Source organism: Vombatus ursinus, unplaced genomic scaffold (genome assembly GCF_900497805.2).
Source record: "Vombatus ursinus unplaced genomic scaffold, bare-nosed wombat genome assembly UNPS02009573.1, whole genome shotgun sequence".
Taxonomy (NCBI): Eukaryota; Metazoa; Chordata; class Mammalia; order Diprotodontia; family Vombatidae; genus Vombatus; species Vombatus ursinus.
Window position 1 is genome coordinate 1,809,975 of NW_020949351.1, and position 21,088 is coordinate 1,831,062.

Below are 21,088 nucleotides of genomic sequence, written 5' to 3' on the forward strand. Positions count from 1 at the left end.
GGAGGGGATGTGGGAAAACCAGGACACTAATGCACTGTTCATGGAGTTGTGAACTGATCCAACCATTGTGTGGAGCAATTTGTAACTAAGCCCAAAGGGTTATAAAACTGTGCATACCCTTTGGTCCAGCAATACTACTGCTAGGTCTGTATCTCAAAAATATATATTAAAAAAAAACAAAAAGGAAAAAGGACCTATTTGTGCAAAAATATAAATAGCAGCTCTTTTTGTAGTGGCTAAGAATTGGATGTTGAGGGGATGCCTATTAATTGGGGAATGGCTGAACAAGCTGTGGTTTATGATTGTGATGGAATATTATTGTGCTATAAAAAATGACAAGCAGGATTATTTCAGAAAAAACCTGGAAAGACTTATAGGAACTGATACAAAGTGAAGTGAGCAGAACCAGGAGAACATAGTACACAATAACAGCAATACTGTATGATGAAGAATTGTGAATGACTTAGCTATTCTCAGCAATACAATGATTCAAGATAATCCCAAAGGACTCATGATGAAACAGACTATTTGCCTCCAGAGAAAGAACTAATATTGTCTGAATATAGATTGAAACATACTATCTGTATGTGTGTGTGTGTCTTTCCTTCTTGAGTCTTCTTGTACAAAATTACTAACATAGAAATGTTTTGCATGATTGCACATGTATAACCTATGTCAGATTGCTTACTCCCTGGGGAGAGGAGAGAAAGGAGAGAAAGATGGATATAATTTGATACTCAAAATTAAAAAAAAAACTAATGTTAAAAATTGTTTTAACATATAATTGGGGGGGGGGCAGTGAGGTGGTGCAGTGGATGGAGCTCCGATCCTGTATTCGGGAGGACCGGAGTTCAAATTCGGCCTCAGACACGTAACACTTACTAGCTGTGTGACCCTGGGCAAGTCACATAACTCCATTGCCTAGACAAAAAAAAAAAAAAAACCAACATGTAATTGGGAAAAAAATAAAATATTTTTCAAAAGTTAAATGGAGTAGCCAGGAATGTCTTTTTTTTTTTTTTTTTGGCCAAAAAGCATTTTATTTTGTTTTTTTTTTTTAATTTTCACAATAATCATGTTGTAAAGAAGAATCAGAACCAATGGGAAGAACCATGAGAAAGAAGATACAAAACAAACAAAAGAGAGCAAATCCAAAAAGCATTTCAAAGCAAATATAGTCATAATACATACATGCCCCTGGGGCAGCTGGGTGGCACAGTGGATAGACCACAGGGCCTAGAGTCAGGAAGATCTGAGCTCAAATCCAGCCTCAATCACTTATTAGCTTTAATTCTGTTTGCCTCAGTTTCCCCATCTATAAAATGAACAGAAGAAGGCAGACAAACCGCTCCAGTATCTTTGCCAAGAAAACCCCAGATGGGGTGAGGAAGAGTCGGACAGTGACTGACGTGGCTAACAGCAACAACAATAATAAACAGATCATACATAACAAACAAATGCAAAGCAATTTCCGGGAGCCACGTTGTACCAACTGGTGATCCAATCCAATCCAATAAGCATTTATATGCTGAGCTCTGGGGATACAATTAATAAAAAGACAGTCCCTCACCTCAAGGAGCTTATAATGTAAAGCGGGGAAACAACACGCAAAGGGAGGCAGGAAAGCGAAGCAGCAGAGGGTACTCAGCCCGGGGATGGCTTGTGTTGTGGACTGAAACCAAGAAGAGCAGCAAATGAAAAATGGAGTGGGCGGAGAGTCCACCTTCCAGCGCCCTCATCGGAGGGGAGAGGAGGCTGAGGGAGGTTATAGCAGCCAAGACCTGCATTCGCAGCCTGGTGATGAAATTAGTAGGGATGAGTTTATACTAAGAGTGACATCGGACAACGCAGAATGAAGGAGCTCTCTCACTGGAATGAGGTAACTTACCTCAACTAAGAAAATGTGTCCTAGATCTCACCCCAGGGGAAATTCGTCAAATAGATAAGAGCGATATTGATCATATCTGTATTATATTATTACTTATAGTAGACACACATGTGTATTTACAGGTGTGTGCGCATGTATTTATTCCATGACCCCATATCTTACTGTTTCTGCATGGTCTGATGCCGTAAAAGGGAAAAAACACTACAAATCTGCTACCTAGGCGATTTGATATAACTTTTAAAAAAAAATTTTTTTTTAAATTTTGAATTCCTAATTCTCTTCCTCCCTCTGGCCCCATCCCCCCATTTTGAGAGGGCAAGCAATAAGAGAGCCATTATATATGTAAATTCATGCAAAACATTTCTATATTAGCCATGTTGCAAAAAAGGGAAGAAAAACAAAGTAGAAAATAATGTTTCAATTTGCACTCAGAGTTCATAAGTTCTCTCTCAGAAGGTGGATAGCATTTTTTCATCCAAGAATTGTCTTGGATCATTGCATTGATCAAAGTAGCTAGTCTTTCACAGTTGATCATAGTTTTAATATTGTTGTTGCTATGTACAATGTTCTCCTGCTTCTGCTCATTTCACTTTGCATCAGTTCATATAAGACTTCCCAGGTTTTTTTAAACCATCCTGCTTATCATTTCTTACAGCACAATACTATTCTATGACAACCATGTACAACAACTTGTTTAGCCATTCTCCACTTAATGAGCATCCCCTCAATTTCCAATTCTTTGCCACACAAAAAAAGCAGTGATAAATGTTTTTGTACATGTAAGTCCTTTTACTTTTTCTTTGTTCTCTTTGGGATATAGACTTAGTAATAGTATTGCTGTATCAAAGAGTACAAACAGTTTTATAAACCTTTTGGCATAGTTCCAAATTGTTCTCTAGAATGGTTGGACCAGTTTACAACTTCATCCAACAGTACATTAGGGTCCCCATTTTTTCCATATCCCTCCAGCATTTGTCCTTTTTCTTTTCTGTCATGTTAGTCAATCTGATATTGGTACAGATTGGTACAATCTGATGTGGTACTTCAGAATTGTTTTAATTTTCATTTCTCTGATCAATAGTGATTTAGAGCATTTTTCACATGACTATTAATACCTTGGACTTCTGAAAATTACCTGTTCATAAACTTTGATCATGTATCAATTGGGGAATGGCTCTTATTTTTATAAATTTGGCTCAGTTCCCAAAATATTTGAGAAATTTCTCACAGAAACTTGTAAATTGTTTCCTCACTTTCCTGCTTTCCTTTTAATTTTGACTGCATTGGCTTTGTTTATGCAAAACCTTTTAAACTTCATGTAATCAAATTATCCATTTTGCCTCCTGGGATCCTTTCCCTCTCTTCTTTGGTCAAATCTCTTCCCTTTTCCATGGATCTGACCAGTAAATTTTTCCAAGCTCCCCTAATTTGCTTTTCATATCACCCTTTATGTCTAAATCATGTACGTATTTTTACCTTAACTTGGTAACATGTTGGTTTATCCCTACTTTTTTTGCCAGACCACTTTCTAGTTTTCCTAGCAATTTTTGTCAAATAGTGAATACTTACTTCAAAAGCTTGGATCTTTGGGTTTATCAAACACTAGATTATTATGATCATTTACTCTCATATATTGTTTACTTAATTTATTTCACTGATCAACCACTCTATTTCTTAGTCAGTACCAGATATTTTGATGATTACTACTTTGTAATATAGCTTGAAATGTGGAACTGCTAGGCTACCTTCCTTCACATTATTCATGACCTTTTGTTCTTCTAGATGAACTTTGTTATTATCTTTTCCAGCTCTACAAAATAATTCCTTGGTAGTTTGATAGATATGGTACTGAATAAGTAAATTAATTTAGGTAGAATTGTCATTTTTGTTATATTGGCTCAGTCTACCCATGAATAGTTAATATTTTTCCAATTGTTTCTCCAATTTCTCCAATCTGTTTTTATTTATGCAAAGTGGTTTGTAATTGTGTGTATATAGTTCCTACGTGTGTCTTGTCAGGAAGATTCCCAAGTATTTTATACTGGCTATAGTTATTTTAAATGGAATTTCTCTATCTTTTCTTGATGGATTTTGGTCATATGCAGAAATGCTGGTGGTTTATGTGAGTTTATTTTATGTCTTGCAACTTTGCTAAAGTTGTTCATTGTTTCAACTAGTTTTTTAGTTGATTCTCTAGGGTTTGCTAAGTATATCATCATATCATCTGTGAAGAGTGATTGTTTTGTTTCCTTGTTGCCTATTCTCATTCTTTTCATTCTTTTTTTCTTTTTTCCTTATTGCTTTTTTTCTTATTGCTATAGCTAACATTTCTAGTACAATATTGAATAATAAAGATGATGATGATATTGAACATCATTGATGTATTGAACATCACTGATTTTAGATAGATACTACTTATCATTTTAAGAAAAGCTTCATTTATTCCTGTGATTTCTAGTGTTTTTTTTTAATAGGAATGGTGTACTTTATCAAAAGCTTTTTTCTGCATCTATTGATATAGTGTTGATTTTTTTGTTTTTGTTACTGATATGGTCAATTATGATTATAGTCAGTAATGTCTTTACTTAAAACTTTTAGAAGGAAAGTTCAGAATCTATAACGATGATATAAGACAGGACTAAGATATGATGAACAGCTGGTATGTTTTTGGTACAAATATTGCATTCTCTATTCAACAAGAATTATACAAAACCACATAATATTCTTCAAGTGTAATAATTATATACTTGAGAGCAATTGAAAATTATACTCATGAAATAAATTCTGGACAGAAAGGTAGGATACTTCCCAAGTTTATATAGTATAAAACAGGTAAAACCAGAACAGAATTCAGGGCACCTGAAGACCTTATTTCAGTACGCCATGCAGAGAAATCCATTCCATTTTTTTGTTTAGATTTTTATTCATTTATTTTTTATTTGATTAGATCCATCAGTATTCTAGGACTGATATTCCTTAGCTGGATCTCATGCCAATATTTTCATTGATTTTATTTCCTTTTCATCATTTCTGCCATTTAATAATGCAGTAATGCTTATAATCTTCCACCAATATTATCTGTAAAGTCTTGCAAGTAAGTTTATGTTCTTATTAAGTTGGTTTAGTCATGTCTGACTCTATGTGACCCCCATGTGAGGTTTTCTTGGCAAAGATATTGGAGTGGTTTGCCATTTCCTTATCTCGCTCACTTTACAGACGAGGAAACTGAAGCAAACAGGGTTAAGTGATTTGCCCAGGGTCACACAGCTGGTATCTGAGTCTGTAATCGAATTCAGGTCTTCCTGACTCCAGACCTGGAGCTATATCCACTGCTCTACCTAGCTGAAGTTTATATTCTAGACTGGTGTTATCCTTGGTTGCCATTTCTTTCAGAATCATTAAGATCATTGTAGGATCACAAATTTCGATCTGGAAGGGACCTCATTCCAATTCCCTCATTCTACAGATGAGGTAACTGAAACCCAAAGAGATTAAGTGACTTTCTCGAGGTTGTACGAGTAGTAAGCATCCAATACGGGATTGGAAAGCAGGACCACTGACCTTCCATTGAACAATCCTGCTTCTTGAGATCAAGTTTTTGCTGGCTAAGGCAGTTTCTGTGATCTTTTGGCCTCCTCAGTGTGGCAGTTATTTTATATTGGTTGGCTCTCTAAGAAATTGTAATAGTCAATATCTTTTCCTTTGTCTATTTCCCATTTGGAGGTGGGAAATGGGGAAGACAACAATGGATTGTTTAATATGACAGGTTAAAGCTGTTATAACTGCACACAGTATCTTCTTTTATTTATCCTATTTCTAATTTGTTGTTGATTTTGACCATTAATTAGCTTGTCTGACTGTACATATCTTATTTGGAAATTATTTCTTTGTCAGTTAATTAATAGGCCGTTACATGGTACAGTAGAGAGAAAGAGCAAGGCCTGAAGTCAGGAAGACTTATCTTCCTGAGTTTAAATGTGGCCTCAGACACTTGCTGTGTGACTCTGGGCAAGTTGCTTAAACCCTGTTTGCCTCAGTTCCTCATCTGTAAAATGAGCTGGAGGAGGAAATGGCAAACTACTGTAGTGTCTTTGCCAAGAAAACCCAAAATGGGGTCATGAAAAGTGGGACACAACTGAAACAACCAAACAACAAAGGTGGTGCAATGGATAGAGGGATGAATCTGGAGCCAGGAAGACCTGATTCAAATCCAGCTTCAGATCCTTATTAACTGGGCAAATCACTTAACTTGTGCTTCTATTTTCTCATCTTTAAAATAAGAATAATAGCACCTACCTCCCAGGGTTTGTTGTGAGGATAAGGTGAGATATTTGAAAAGTACTTTGCAAACCGTTAAGTGCCATATAAATGCTAGCTGTTATTATTAATTTCCCTTAAGTTCTTCTTTAAAAAGAGTTAAACCCACACCTACATAAAATATTCGTGGCATAGAGACATGACATTGCTTCTGAGTGGTTTACAAGCCTTTAGTCTCTTGGTCTCTCCATCCTGAACTATGTTTTCCAACATATTTTTTCAGTCATCCCAATACTACTTTCATATTGAAGTCAAACTATTTTAGTCCATTGCATATGATTTCACAGAATTTCTCTACTTCTTCATCTTCAGGAATCAGCATAAGCATATAGGAGCATAAGCTTACACTTATTTTCATGGTTGTTTATTGTTTGTTCATGTTGTGTATTCATCACGAGCATAGCAAGGTAAGATGATTAAGATTCTGTGCCACTTTGTTACCATAGGGCACACATTGAAATCAATGATTTCAAGTTGTTCATTTGTCTAAAGAGAACCTGTAAGACATCCTTCCATTTAACTACAACTTACACTAACTAGTTTCATGGAGAGAATGGTAATAATGAGAAGATTCAGTTTCTCTAGAAGCATGTCATCTCATTGGTAACTGGACAAAAGACTTCACATTTGTAGTGCCAGCAATTAATTTAATGTTTTAAATAGGCTAAACACTGTGATCCTTAGCTCCTTCTGCCTTTCTTTTTGTGGATATCATTACAGAAATAGAAGGGAACAGAATTAGAACCAATATATATTTTTGTTTCATGAGTTGCCATGGGCAAAGAATTCTTCCCAAAGTGGCTAACCTACCAGTGGTGAACTTCTTGTCAAGAGACATTTAAAAAAATTGTCACTGTGGGAAAAAGTGAGACATCCCAAAATGCCCATCTTCATTTTCCACTAGTGTTTCAGCATGAACATTTTCCTTGCATGCTCACAGTTATCAAGTAATTTAAACTCTGTGCATCTGCATTCAGACTGGATGATCTCCAAGGCCTCTTCTGGCTCTAATCCTATCTTCCTTCCATATATGACATATCATCACCCAAACCTTCCTCTTAAACTGAGTAGATTGATAATGCTTTTGAAACCTTATAAGAATTCTCTGTCTCCTTTTCAGGCATTCACTTGTATTGATTTTCTTTATAAATACCACATTTCTAAATTTGTAAAGCATGTCTCACACAGATCAGCTTATAATGAGTCTGTTACGTAGAATAATTAGGCTTCTCTCATTAAATTGTTTTGATCCATTTTACATTGAACAGACTCTAATTAAAACACTCATTTTTAAAACAGCCAATTTTTTAACATCTTCAAAAGTCCTGGGTATCTTTATACCATGATACTGTCAAGACTGATTTCTAGAACTACTTGTATGCTCACATGGAAAGGAAATAAGAGAAAAAAAAATGAACATTTATATAGTGCCTACTATGTATAAGGTAACTGTGCTAATAAGCACTTTGCAAATAATATCTTCGTTGACCCTCACAAAACCCTGCAAGGTAGGTGATCTCCCTGCCCCACCCCCACACTTTACAGTTCAGGAAATTGAAGCAAATAGAGGTTAAGCAACTTGCCCAAGGTCACACAGCTATTGTCTGAGGCTGGATTTGAACTCAGGTCATCTTGAAACCAGGCCCTCTGCCACCTAGCTGCAAAAGCTCCTCAAAGTTCATAGTATTAATTACGTTCTTTAAATCTTGCTCTTTTCCTCTCAGGCTTTAATGTATTAAAAGAAGTGGAATAGCCACAACTTTTAAGCCTTTGAAAGCCTTTATGAAAGGGAAAGAGTTCTCGCTGGTCCACCCTATCAAGTCTATGAGCTAAACAGAATGTAAAACTTCAGTTCTCCATGGGCTTTGTGCTGCCTCTGCTGAAGCACAAAATTCTTAGTATTCTCAATGAATTAAGGGAACAAAAGAATCTTGAAACATTAAACTTGATGCACAAATGCGAAGAAAGTGTCATCTTACCTTTTCTTTATAGCGTGGACATGTAATGTCAGTTAATTGGAGAACATCTCTTGTCTTCTTGTCCTGTTATCATCTTTGGGGACCTTACCTGTCAAGATGTGTGAGGTTCTACGTGGCAACTGGCAACTGGCTTAGATTTAGATTTACTGTAGGGTTAAGGTCACTTATATTTACATACAGTGGCCCATTTTCTCTCCGATCTTTTCTTACTACCAACAGCTGGTATTATTTTCACACAGCAGAATTCACACATGTGTTTTATTGAAATATCCTGTTGAATTCTTGAACAGAAACTTGTCTTTGACTTGTGCTGGTCAACTGGAGCATCTACCTACTGGTACATTAACTAAAGCATTGCATGTGTGTGTGTGTATATATATGTGTGTATACAGACATACACACATATAAAAAGTCTTCTGCATACTTACTTGTAGGCATACTCATAGCATTTCAAGATACAAAGTAGTTTAGAAAGAGAGAGAGCAGCTTTAAAATCATCTTTAATTTTCTTGGATCACTTTTTTTTTTCATGCCGATGTTAAAATTAGTACTTAAGGAGCAGAGCCAAATGGCAGAGAAAAGACAGGGATTCATCTGAGCTCTCACCCAAACCCCTCCAAAAAAACCTTTAAATAATTCCTCAAAACAAATTTTGGAGCAGCAGAACAATTTTTCCAGCTCGAGACACTTTAGGAGAACAATAGGAAAGGTCTGTTGCACTGAGGTGAGAGTGGAGTATTGTACAGTGCAGGCCATGTCCCAGCAAACCAGCAGAAGGCCTTGGGAGTGATAAATTAGTGGTGGTAATGGTGGTTTCTGGACCTCAAAACCCACAGATAGTAAAGGAAGATAGAAGGAGATCACAGGGGTCCCTTTGTTGGCACCAGGGGCAGAACTCTGTTGCATTGCCCATATTTGGATCTAGGTTGCAGTTCTGGGTCTCAGTACCAGGGCAAGCAGGAGCACTAGAACTATAGAGCTTGTTGCCACAGAGGAGCTGGACCTCTGGTCATATTTCCAGGGAGGAAAAGAGTGCTTCTGGTCACTCACAGAACAGAGCACAGGCCAGAAGACCAGGAAATACACTTCTCCCTAGATCATACCACCTTGGAAAAACCGAAAATGTACAGGTCTTCAGAATTATCTCTGAAACAGCTTCATAAAAAACTTGAAGCTTGGGACAGTACCCCCTCTGCCCTCGAAACAAAGTCCCACTTTAGCATAGAGTTAAAAGTCAAGAAATAGGCTGGAAAAATGGGCAAACAGTAGAAAAAGATCCCAACCATAAAACGTTGTGATGATGACAGGGAAGATCAAAACACAAACTCAGAAGAAGACAAGGAAGTCAAAACTGCTACATCCAAAGCCTCAAAGATAAATCTAAATTGGTCTCAGGCCATGGAAGAGCTCAAAAAGGATTTTAAAAATCAAGTAAAAGAGGTAGAGGAAAAATTGGGAAGAGAAATGAGAGTGATATAAGAAAATCATGAAAAAAAGAGTCAACAGCTTAGTAAAGGAGACACCCAAAAATTCTGAAAAAAAGTATACCTTTTTAAAAAACAAAATTGAACAAATGACAAAAAAGGCACAAAAATTCACTGAAGAAAAGAATTCATTAAAAAATAGAATGGCCCAAATGGAAAAGGAAATAATTCCTTAAAAATCAGAATTGGGCAAGTAGAAGCTAATGACTTTATGAGACATCAAGAAGCAATAAAAACAAAATCAAAAGAAAGAAAATACAGAAGAAAATGTGAAATACCTCATTGTAAAAACAATTGACCTGGAAAATAGATCCAGGAGAGAAACTTCTAAAATTATTGGATTACCTGAAAGTCATGATCAAGAAAAGAGCCTAGATATCATTTTTCAAGAAATTATCAAGGAAAACTGCCCTGCTATTCTAGAACCAGAGGATAAAATTGAAATTGAAAGAACCCACCGATCACCTCCTGAAAGAGATCCCAAAATTAAAATTGCCAGAAATATTATAGTTAAATTCCAGAGCTCCCAGTACAAGGAGAAAATATTACAAGCAGTCAAAAAGAAACAATTTAAGTATCATGGAGCCACAGTCAGGATAACACAATATTTGGCAGTTTCTACATGAAAGAACTGGAGGGCTTGGCATATGATATTCCAGAAGGCAAAAGAGCTAGGACTGCAACCAAGAATCACCTACCCAGAAAAACTGAGTATAATCCTTCGGGAGAAAAAATGGACATGCAATGAAATAGGAGACTTTCAAGCATTTCCTGATGCAAAGAGCAGAGCTGAATAGACAATCTGACTTTCAAATATAGAACTCAAGAGAAGCATAAAAAGGTAAACGAGCAAGAGAAATCATTAGGGATTCATAATGTTAAATTGTTTACATGGGAAACATCCTACGTGGGAAAATGATACAACTCCTAAAAACTTTCTCATAATTAGGAGTACACATAGAGAGAGGGTATGGGTGAGAGTTGAATATGATGGAAGAACTACTTAAAAAATTAAAATTAAGGGATGAGAAAGAGTATTGCACTGAGAGAAGGGGAAAGTAGAGGAAGAATGGGGAAAATTATTTGACATAAAAGAGGTGCAAGAGTTTTACAGTGGAGAGGAAGATGGGGAAGATGGGGTGGGGGGAGTGGCTCAAAGAGGGAATAACATACAAACTCATTTGGATATAGAAATCTATCTTATCATACAAGAAAGTAAGAGAGGAAGGAGAAAAGGGGTGGAGGGGGGAGGGGCCTGATAGAAGCGAGAGTGGATTGGGGGCAGTAAAAGTCAGAAGCAAGACACTTTTGAGAATGGACAGGTTGAAAAGAGAGAATAGGATAAACAGGGGGAAATAGGATGGAGGGAAATACACAGTTAATCATGACTGGTAAAATTTTTACAGCAGCTTTCTCTGATAAAGATCTCATTTCTCAAATATATAGAGAATTGAATCAAATTTATAGAAATGAGTAATTTTTCAGTTGATAAATGGTCAGAGGATATTAAAAGGCAATTTTCAGACAAAGTAATCAAAGCTATCTATAGTCATATGAAAAAATGCTCTAAATCACTATTGATTAGAGAAATACAAAGTTAAACAACTCTGAGCTACCACCCCACATCTATCAGATTGGGTATTATGACAGAAAAGGAAAATCACAAATGTTGGAGGGGATGTGGGAAAATTGAGATACTAATGTTCTGTTGAAGTGTTATACTGATTCAACCATTTTATAGAGTAATTTGGCCAAAGGCCTATAAAACTATACATACCCTCTGAGCGAGCAATATCACCAGAGATAAAAAAAAAAGGAAAAGGAAAGGACCTAGATATACAAAAAATATTTACAGCAGTTCTTTTAGTGGTGGCAAATAATTGCAAATTGAGGGGATATTCATCAATTGGGGAATGGTTGAACAAGTTATTGTATATGATTGTGATGTAATACTATTATCCTATAAGAAATGATAAGCAGGATGTTCTCTGAAAAATCTGTACTTACATGAACTGATGCAAAGTGAAATGAATAGAACCAGGAGAACATTATATATAGTAACAGCAATATTGTTTGACAAACAACCGTGAATGATTTAGCTATTCTCAGCAATGCAATGATCCAAAACAATTCTGAAGGATTTATGATGAAAAATGCTATCTCCAGAGAAGGAGTTGATGGAGTCTGAATGCAGATTGAAGCATACTTTTTCTTTACTTTCTCTCTTTCTTTTTATTTTTTTTTTTGGTCTTTTTTCTTTCACATGACTAACATGGAAATAAATTTTGCATAACTGCACATGTATATAACCTATAGCAAATTGCTTGCCTTCTCAATGAGGGGGACAGGGAATGGATGGAGGGAGAGAATTGGGAATTCAAAAATTTTAAAAAACAAATGTTAAAAATTATTTTTACATGTAATTGGGGAAAAAATACTAAATGAAAAAATGAGTATTTAAAAGTACGAGATGAATGATTAAACAAGTTTTGAGGACATCCTTCAGCAGCATCTCGAGAATGGGTATAAAAGTAGGTCCTTAATGCCATCTGAGTTTGAAATTATTCATATCTTCATTTCACTCAGATAGTAGCAGCAATGTTATTTTACCATCTCTCATCTCAGGGCCATTTAATAAGATCTTATATAAGACTTGACAGTTATCACTGACGCAGTCTTATGACTGTGACCAACCCTCTGAGGCAGGCAAGGCAAGTGTTTACAGATGTTAGGTCTTGGAGCTGGGAATCATCTGAAAAGTGATCAAGTTCAATCTTCCCATTTTACAGCTAAGGAACTGAGGCCCAGAAAAAGTAACTTACCTAAGACGACAGAATGTTGAATTGAAAGGGACCTAAGAAGTGGTAGGGCCATGATAAGAATTCAGCCTTTCAGCTATGAGTAACCTTTTTTTCTCCGTCCCTCACATTACTCTTCCAATATTGGTATAATAGCTTTATTCTGTAAGTATCTATAGGAAAGCATGGCTCTTTGGATTTCTCATAATCTCATTTTAAAGTTCTAAAACTCCTCTTACCTTCTGCTGTTCTTTTTCCACAAATGTTTTAGCTTCGCATGGCCAAAGGAGAAGAGATAAGATACTGTGTTTCAGACTACAACCCGTTAAATTTCAAGCTAGAACATGACAATAGCTGCAGGCCTATTATATATTTATTCATAGTTAGTCTTTTCCACACTCTACTTAGCAGAAAAACTTGCTTTCAAATATCAGATGTGACATGCAGACATAAAGGTTAAATGCTGGAGCCATTTTAATGCATTAAACGTAGCTTCAGTCTTACTGCTTACCATGAGATAAAAGTGTATATAATTCAAATAACTACCCTATAAAGAATGAAAGCTTGACTCAGGCTACTTGCTATGTTACAGAGTTGCTGCTATACTAAGATGCCAAATATGATTTCTTAGCCTGACATCTTTTTAGGGGATTTAGAAAGTAGTTAGTATATCTATACCTTTGGTGAAACTGAATCATTTTTACAGAGGGATATACTGAACCCTGGAGCTTCAGAAGCTTCTTCTAAATGCTAGCTAGCTCTTAATCACTTCAGATGCAACTGTGATTGGCAGGCAATAAGTGGAAAATTCTGATCTAAGCTAGCTCCAACTATGCCACAAACATTGGCTCAGTCAAGGTGACCCATATTTAACCTCATGCATGGGGTACTCTGAATCTGAAAAAAAAGTTAACTTCATTTCAATTTGAACACAATTAGAAATTTCCATAAGCTTAACTTCCCTTTGAACATAAAGAAAATTTAAACACAGACATTAATAAAAACATAGACTTTTATTGTTCTTGAAATATCCATTACTTGCTCCAAATATAGGTTCTGGGGTTGTTTGAAGGAATCTGCCTAACTACTATGCCAGAATTGGCCTTCTATTACATAGTAAGTAGATAACAGTACTGAATCATCGTAGTTAATTCTAGGGGAGCTGATTCTTGGTCGGGGAAAGTATATATGTTGCTTCTTTTCTAGAATCACTGGAAATAAATATTGTCTTTTTCTCCTTTAATATAATGAATTGAGGGAGATGAAAAAAAGAGGAGCTGGAGGAAAAATGATGCAAAAATCAAAAGAAAATAGACAGGAATGAGAGAAAAAATGGCAGGGAAGGGGGTAATGGTTATTTAGTTTCCTGTATTAGATATCCCTTCAGATTAGATTCTCATATTTGTAATGGATATTTTCTTTTTAAACGTCTTAAACTACAATTGTCCCTCAATGGTTCTGAGACTTTTTGTGACAAAATGGTGCCATTATTTTGCTGAGAATTAGACTTCATTTTTATTAGGAAGGGGAGAATTATAGAATATAATTTATTACCTATCATACTTGAAGCTTACTCAACAGGGGAATAAAAACTTGCTTGTTGATGTAGCTCCATAGCAACATAACCTTGTAATTCTATCTCCACATATCTATTTAGGGGAGGAGAACAGTCCAAAGTGGTACTTGAAGCTTCACAGACAGAATTTTTGGCATCTTATTGTCAGACAGAAGAGAAATTAAGGTATGGTTACTATTCTTGGAAAAGTAAATGCAAAGGCAACACAAGCTGATTCAGTCATATAAGAATTATTATATAAAATATTCAAATGAAATGTAATCTGGACTCTGAATAAAAGTTAATTAGAAGGTGCTTAATTTAGATGAACTCTTACATCTAGCTTTAACATATCATTAAGTCTGATAAATAACTACACTTTCAAAATGACTTGAAAATAATTTATAGTACATCACCAGAAAGTCTCAGAATAATTACATGATATATATTACCAAGTATAGTTAATTTTTATGGCTAACTTGAAACCCCTTAAAGTCAGTCAATGTTAAGAAGCTGAACTAAAGGGATATAAGGAAATACACATGCTAAAATGACAGAATTATGATTCCAACATGAATCAATATACCTAACATTTCTTATAGTAATCATTTGCAGAATAAAAAAGGGGGGAGCCTTCACTTAATCATATACGCCATTGTAAAGTAAGGGAAAAGCTATTTGTCAAATTAAAAGGACTAAAAAGTTTTAAAATTACTTTCTAAACACAAGAAATAATCATGCAATCTTAGTTATAGCTAAGTATGCTTTCTGTATACTTCAAATATAGTTCTCTTTCACATGTTTCAAAAATCAAAATTTCCTGAAATTTGAGAGGCTATAGAGTTGTTTTTTTTTTTAATTTTAAAAGGTTATTTAGGAGGTTTACATTGTCAATCTTTTCAATAAACTATAGCAGCATTTGGCAAAATTTTTTATCATACTTTCCTGCTACTTCTGTTCTTATGGACCTGACAAAGTAAAACAAAATATGGAGAATGCCTTACATTTAGCCTTTTTCTTTACAAGTGTTCTTATACATAAAGAGAAATGATATTTTCTGAACATTTCTTTGTGTTGCCTATATATTTTCCCCTCTATGATTGTCCAATCAATTCATCAGAATAAAGAACAAGCTTAATATTACACTCTGCCCTGAAGGTTTCTGAAATCAAGACTCATTCTTTCTACTTCGAAGATCATCGTTATCAAAATAGCCAGATAATTGCCAGAGGATAATTATGATTCTATAATTATTATTGTTGGTGACTGCAAACGATTTACAGAGAAGAATGTAGCTTGATTTTCTATGACTAACCCTGAAGGAAAAAAGACAATCAAAAACTTGTTTTGACTAGTATTCTGAACAAACTTGACACAGAAGTCACAGAGGAAAAAATCCACAGATGGGGAACAAGACCCAATTGACTTAACTCAGTGGTTTTAAAGTTTAGATCCTTCAAAGATCTTTCAGGCATCAGAAAGCCAGCCAAAAATTCAGAATTTCCTTTGCTTACATAGAAAAAAAAAATGGCTAGCTCAGAGATTAGCCATTGTGGTCTAGTGCAAGGGTTCTTAACCTGCCACCCCTTTTTGAAAAAAAAAATCTTGATAACTATTTCATCATAACTGGTTTCCTTTTGTAATCCTATGTATGCATCTTGTGCTTTTAAAAACGTCCTAAGAAGTGTTCAATAGGCTTAACCAGACTGCCAAAGGGGCCCAGGGCACAAAAAAGGTTAAGAACCTTAGTGTCAGTGGAAAAGGAGGAATAGCTGTGACTATCCTGCCTTGGGCACATTCCTTCAAGTCTCTAGAATATTTTGCACCTTCTAAGGCCATTTGCTACTGTTTTGTTACCACACAATCACACAGGAATGGAAGGAAATGGGAAAAAAAACAAAAACAAAACCAAAAAACAAAAACCCTTCTCTGATGGGCTGTGTGTGAATGGTCCCTTCCAACTGGATCACTACCAATGGGGGAAAAAAAATTTATTTACCAAAAGTAGTGCTTTTATACATAAAATTGAGTTTTATCAAATGAAAAAGATGAAATAAATTATGCTGTCTCGAATTTATCTTTTAAAACTTATGAAATGCACATTGTTCAGTGATAGTATACTTTTTGATATTAACGTTCAGCTATAGTTAACATGTATAGTGTTGAGTAGGGAAGATGATACACTTCACTCTGTGCCCAGCTCAGAGAATATCTAGAGTACTGTGTTTACTTCTGGGCACATTTTAGGAGCCATTGTCAAACTAGAGTACATCCAAACTAAAAACCACGTCAGAAAAGAAAAGCTGAAGGAATTGGTGATGTTCAGCTTGGAGAAGACAGCAGTGACATATATGATAGCTTTATTTGGATAGATGACAGATTGTCATATAGAAGAAAGTGTTAAGATTAGACTTGTTCTGCTTCCTTTTGGAGGGCATAGTTTGGACTAATTGGTGGAAAAAAGGGTCTCAACATGTAAGAAAATTTCTTAAGAGTTTTCCCAAAATGAAATGGGCTGCCTCGAGAGGTAGTGAGTTCTTTCATTACAAATTTTCAACTGGCACTCCTTGCCAGTGATATAGATGGGTTTCATTTTCAAGTACAGTCTGAATCAGCTAACATTGGAGATCCTTTTAAAACTATGATTCACAGTCTATGAGATGTACATACCTTAATGGGCAAAAAGTGGTCAAGAAAGCCAAATAGTATAGGGCTGCAATCTCCTTTGGAGATGTGGATTTGAATATTTTTTGGAGAAAACACAGTATAATGGAAAGTGTACTGGACTAAGAGTAAGAGGACCTGGATTCAAATCCCAACTACGCTACTACAGTATGCCCTTGGGCAGATCACAACCTCTCAGCTTCAGTTCATCTCTAAAATACAGACTAGGTGACCTCTAAGGATCCTTCCAACTTTAAAACTATGATCCTATGGATCTTCATTTTGGAGGTTTCAGTACGCAAAATGGACCACAGTTCTGGGTTTATGTGCTGTCAGTTTCAAACACAGGCACACAGCTATATCTAATATATAGTGTGCTTAAATATTTCCTAAAAAGCAAAGACCTAGTAGAGATTACCACATTCTAGAGCAAACCTCCTTCCAAAATTTTTTTATAGTTTTACATTTTAAATAAGTGATTACTAAATTTAATCTGACAGTTGATACATAATTTGCATTTGAAAATGATTTGTAGTAAGACATTCTACTTGCTTATATCTTAAAATTTTAAGTAATCTTTAATCATCCTCCAATTTATTTCAGGCTTCAAAGAGATTTAATTCCCCAGTGAAACAAATTTTCAGAATTTAAAATATAAAAATTAAACTTCAAGGGTATTTTTTTGGGGAAGAGTAAAGGTGAAGGTAACTGAGCACCCAATGCTTAAAATGTGTCTGAATGACTGAGTACTATTTATGTGGCTGTTTTAAGAATTTTTCTTATATGAAACTAGGCAGATGTAAATTCCATAACAAGTCTATAAAAATTCAGAAATAACTTCAACTTTCTAAAAATAAGGTGCATTCAAGATTGACATCAGTGGATAAAATCCTTGTTACAAAATCCTGTTACCTATTCTAACCATGGGGATATTTATTGTATCTATGAGTAGGCTAACAAATTCTGTGGACTGCCTGATTGCAATAGAAAGAAAACAAAGAAATGGGAATACATCTATGAATATATATCCTCAAACAGTATTTCTACTCAAGCTATCAGATTTTTTTTATATCCTTGGAAAATACCAACCAAAAAAAGAAAGTTTATCAGAACAGACCAATCAGTACCAGTCAATAATTCTACTCTAACCTTAGATGACTGGAAATAAATAGGGTAGGAAAAACTATTTGGCACATGCCTCAAGGAAGTCAAAGACACAAAGATCTAATACGTACCAAAATACTCTTGGTAGTACCTTTTGTGGCAGTAAAGAGCAAGAAACAATGCAGATACTTATCAACTGGGAAACAGTTGAAAAAACTGGCATATGAATGTAATGAAATATTACTGTACATGAAAAATAACAGCTTTGAGGAATTAATTTAAGATTTGGATGAACTAATGCAGAGCTAAATAAGCAGACCAAGAGAATAATGTACAGAATGTCAATGTAAATGAAAAGATCATTAAAAGGTAGCTAAATGCTGGAGTAATGGAAATCCAAAGATGATCTAAAAGAGTTAACAAAATATCCTTTCTCCTTTATGATTAAAAAAAAGGGGCGGGGGGTGCTAGAACAGACTAGTGTATATACATTGCTAATCTGACTAGGATGTTTTGCTTTTTTAAAAAAAGGGATGAGAAATTAGAGATACAAAAACAAAACTATCAAAATGCAACAGGTAAGAAAAGGTAACAAAACTGAATTAAAAAAACAAATGGGGTTGTTAACAATGAATTGTAGATGTTTTTAAAGTTATGCACAGTTTTAAAGTTTTGGTATTTTCAAGTCTGAGCAGAGGAATGTCAATTATTTATTTCCTTTAAAGGAAAACCTGTTACTTGCACATTTTTGTTTGTATAAGGCTATTGTTAAGCAAAAAGCAGTTTTAGAAGTTTTGGATTTGCAGTTTCTTTTAGTTATTGTTTTTTGAGACAGGGTCTTCCATCTTGTTCATGCTAGAAGTGAGTGGCCACTCATAGGCCTGATCACAAAACTGATTGGCAAAAAAGCTTTACTTTGTTTTGTTTTTCCAACTGGGCTGGTTCAACTCCGTACTGCTCCTCCATTTGGTGGCCTTCCATTCCTGGGGGCTAACCATATTTGTGCCAGCCTTTATGCAGACACTCATTTGGCTTGCGTTACTGCTGCTCAGAACTCCTAAACTCAGGCAATATACCAGTTTTAGACCTTCCCTAGGTGCGGGGATTACAGACCAGACTACAGACCTAGCAGCTTTGTTTTCACTTCATAATAGACTAAAAAGTCCCCTCAATCTTTTTTTTCCCCTCTACTAATTTGCTGGGCAAACTCTATTCCCACCAACCACACAAAAAGTGAACTGGGGTTGCTTCTGTTTTGCTTCAGCCATTCTCTTAGTTGAATGTGGGAGTTTTCATCTCAGACATGAAAAAATTCCTTTGCTTGATTTCTCATAGATACAATAGATGAGCTAACCGGAATTCCAAATTAGTTGAGGAACATGATAAGGTTTTACTGTTGTGTTTCACTACACTGGACACACAGGAGTATTTCATTACAGTTATGTTGGCCATTTTGATTGCTATCAATATTCCAAATTTAATATGCTACAGATGTCCTACTTTATTTGTAATCTGGACTACATTCTTACACTATGTTACTAACAGGATCCCTATATAATTTCTGATGCCAAGCATTAACAGTACTTGCCACAAATTTAGAATTTTTATGAGAGAATTTCAAAGCAACTAAAGACAGCATTTCATTTTATACTTGAGAAAACTGTGGATTAAAAGACTTCAAAACTTGGAAGTCTACAAACAAACAAACAAAACAACCTAGTGGACTAATTACAAGACAGATCTCAGGAAAAGTAAATTCTACTATTTCCAGAGTAATAAATGATATGACACTGGAAACATTCCTTAAACTTCCAAAGGTGAAGGATTAATAGTTTCTCCATTGAAAACAGAAGGGATACACAATATAGTATGTTACATAATGTGAAAACAAAGAGACTTAGAAAAGAGGATTTGGGGTTCTATGTAACATATTAAACACATTGCAAAATATAATCTTAAAGCTAAAACTGCAGGGCCTAATGGGTGCATAAAGAACTAATCAATCTTTCTCCTATGGAAAATTCTGGAGAAAACTGTGCTCAATTTAAGCTTAATTGTAGTGCTGGAAAAAAAATGCTATTTATATTTCAGTTTTTGAAAATATACTTTTATCCATTCCCTGGTCAAAGGAAATGAATGGGCAGTTTTTGAAGGAAGAAATCCAAGCTATCAATAGTCATGAGAAAAAAAATGCTCCACTTCACTAATAATTAGGGAAATGAAAATTAAGAAGCTCTAAGGTTCAACACTAATCAGTATGGAAAAGATGACAAAAAAAGGATGACAAATGGTTGAAGGGCTTTGAGAAAACAGGCCTATTAATGTACTGTTAGTAAATCTCTGAATTAGTTCAGCCATTCTGGAAGGTGACTGGAACTCTTTCCCTGCCCGGCTCCCTCCCTCTCCCCCTCCCCAGCCCCAAGTCATTAATCAGTGCATCTCCTTTGGCCCAGAGATATCACACCACCTATAAAATCTGATGTTACTTTCCCTCCCATACTCTGTGAATTGACCTTCTTTCTGTTCCCCACTAGCAACACTGCATCTATTCCTGTGCTTTTGTACCATATCTATATATATCTATATATGTCTCACACCCCTGAAATCCACTCATTCCTTATCTCTACTTCACAGAGTCCCTCCCTTCATTTAAAGATGCAGATTAGGCACCACTTTCTGTATGAAGCCTTTCCTGATCACTCACTCACAAACTAGCTTGTATTTAAGTTCTGTGTATTTATTACATTTTCATTAACTTTATACTGTGTATGTTTATAAACATGCATAAGCATGTGTATTTAAACACACACATAGATATACTGCATGTATTTACTGGTTGTCTCTTCCATTTTGAGTAAAAGCTGCTTCATTTTATGTATTTGTATCCCCAGCACTCAGCCCAGTGCCTGCTACATAATTGCTTAATAAATGCTTCGTGATTGACTGAACATAGGTACAAAAATATTTACAGGAGCTCTTCTAGTAAAGGTTAAAGAACTAGAAACTAAGGCAAGGAAGGGTCCATCAACTAGAGAATAGCTGAACAAATCATAGTATATGAATATAATGGAATACCACTGTGCTTTTAAGAAATAACAAAGGAAACAGTTTCAGAGAAACTTCGGAAGCTCTGTAATAGCTGATGCTGAGTGAAGTGAGCAGAACCAGAGCAATTTATACTAAAACAATATTGTAAAGATAAATAACTTTCAAAGACTTAAGAACTCTAACCATGATTCCAGAGGATCAATGATGAAGCATTCCATGTAACTTCTGACAGAGAGGGAAAGAACTCATGA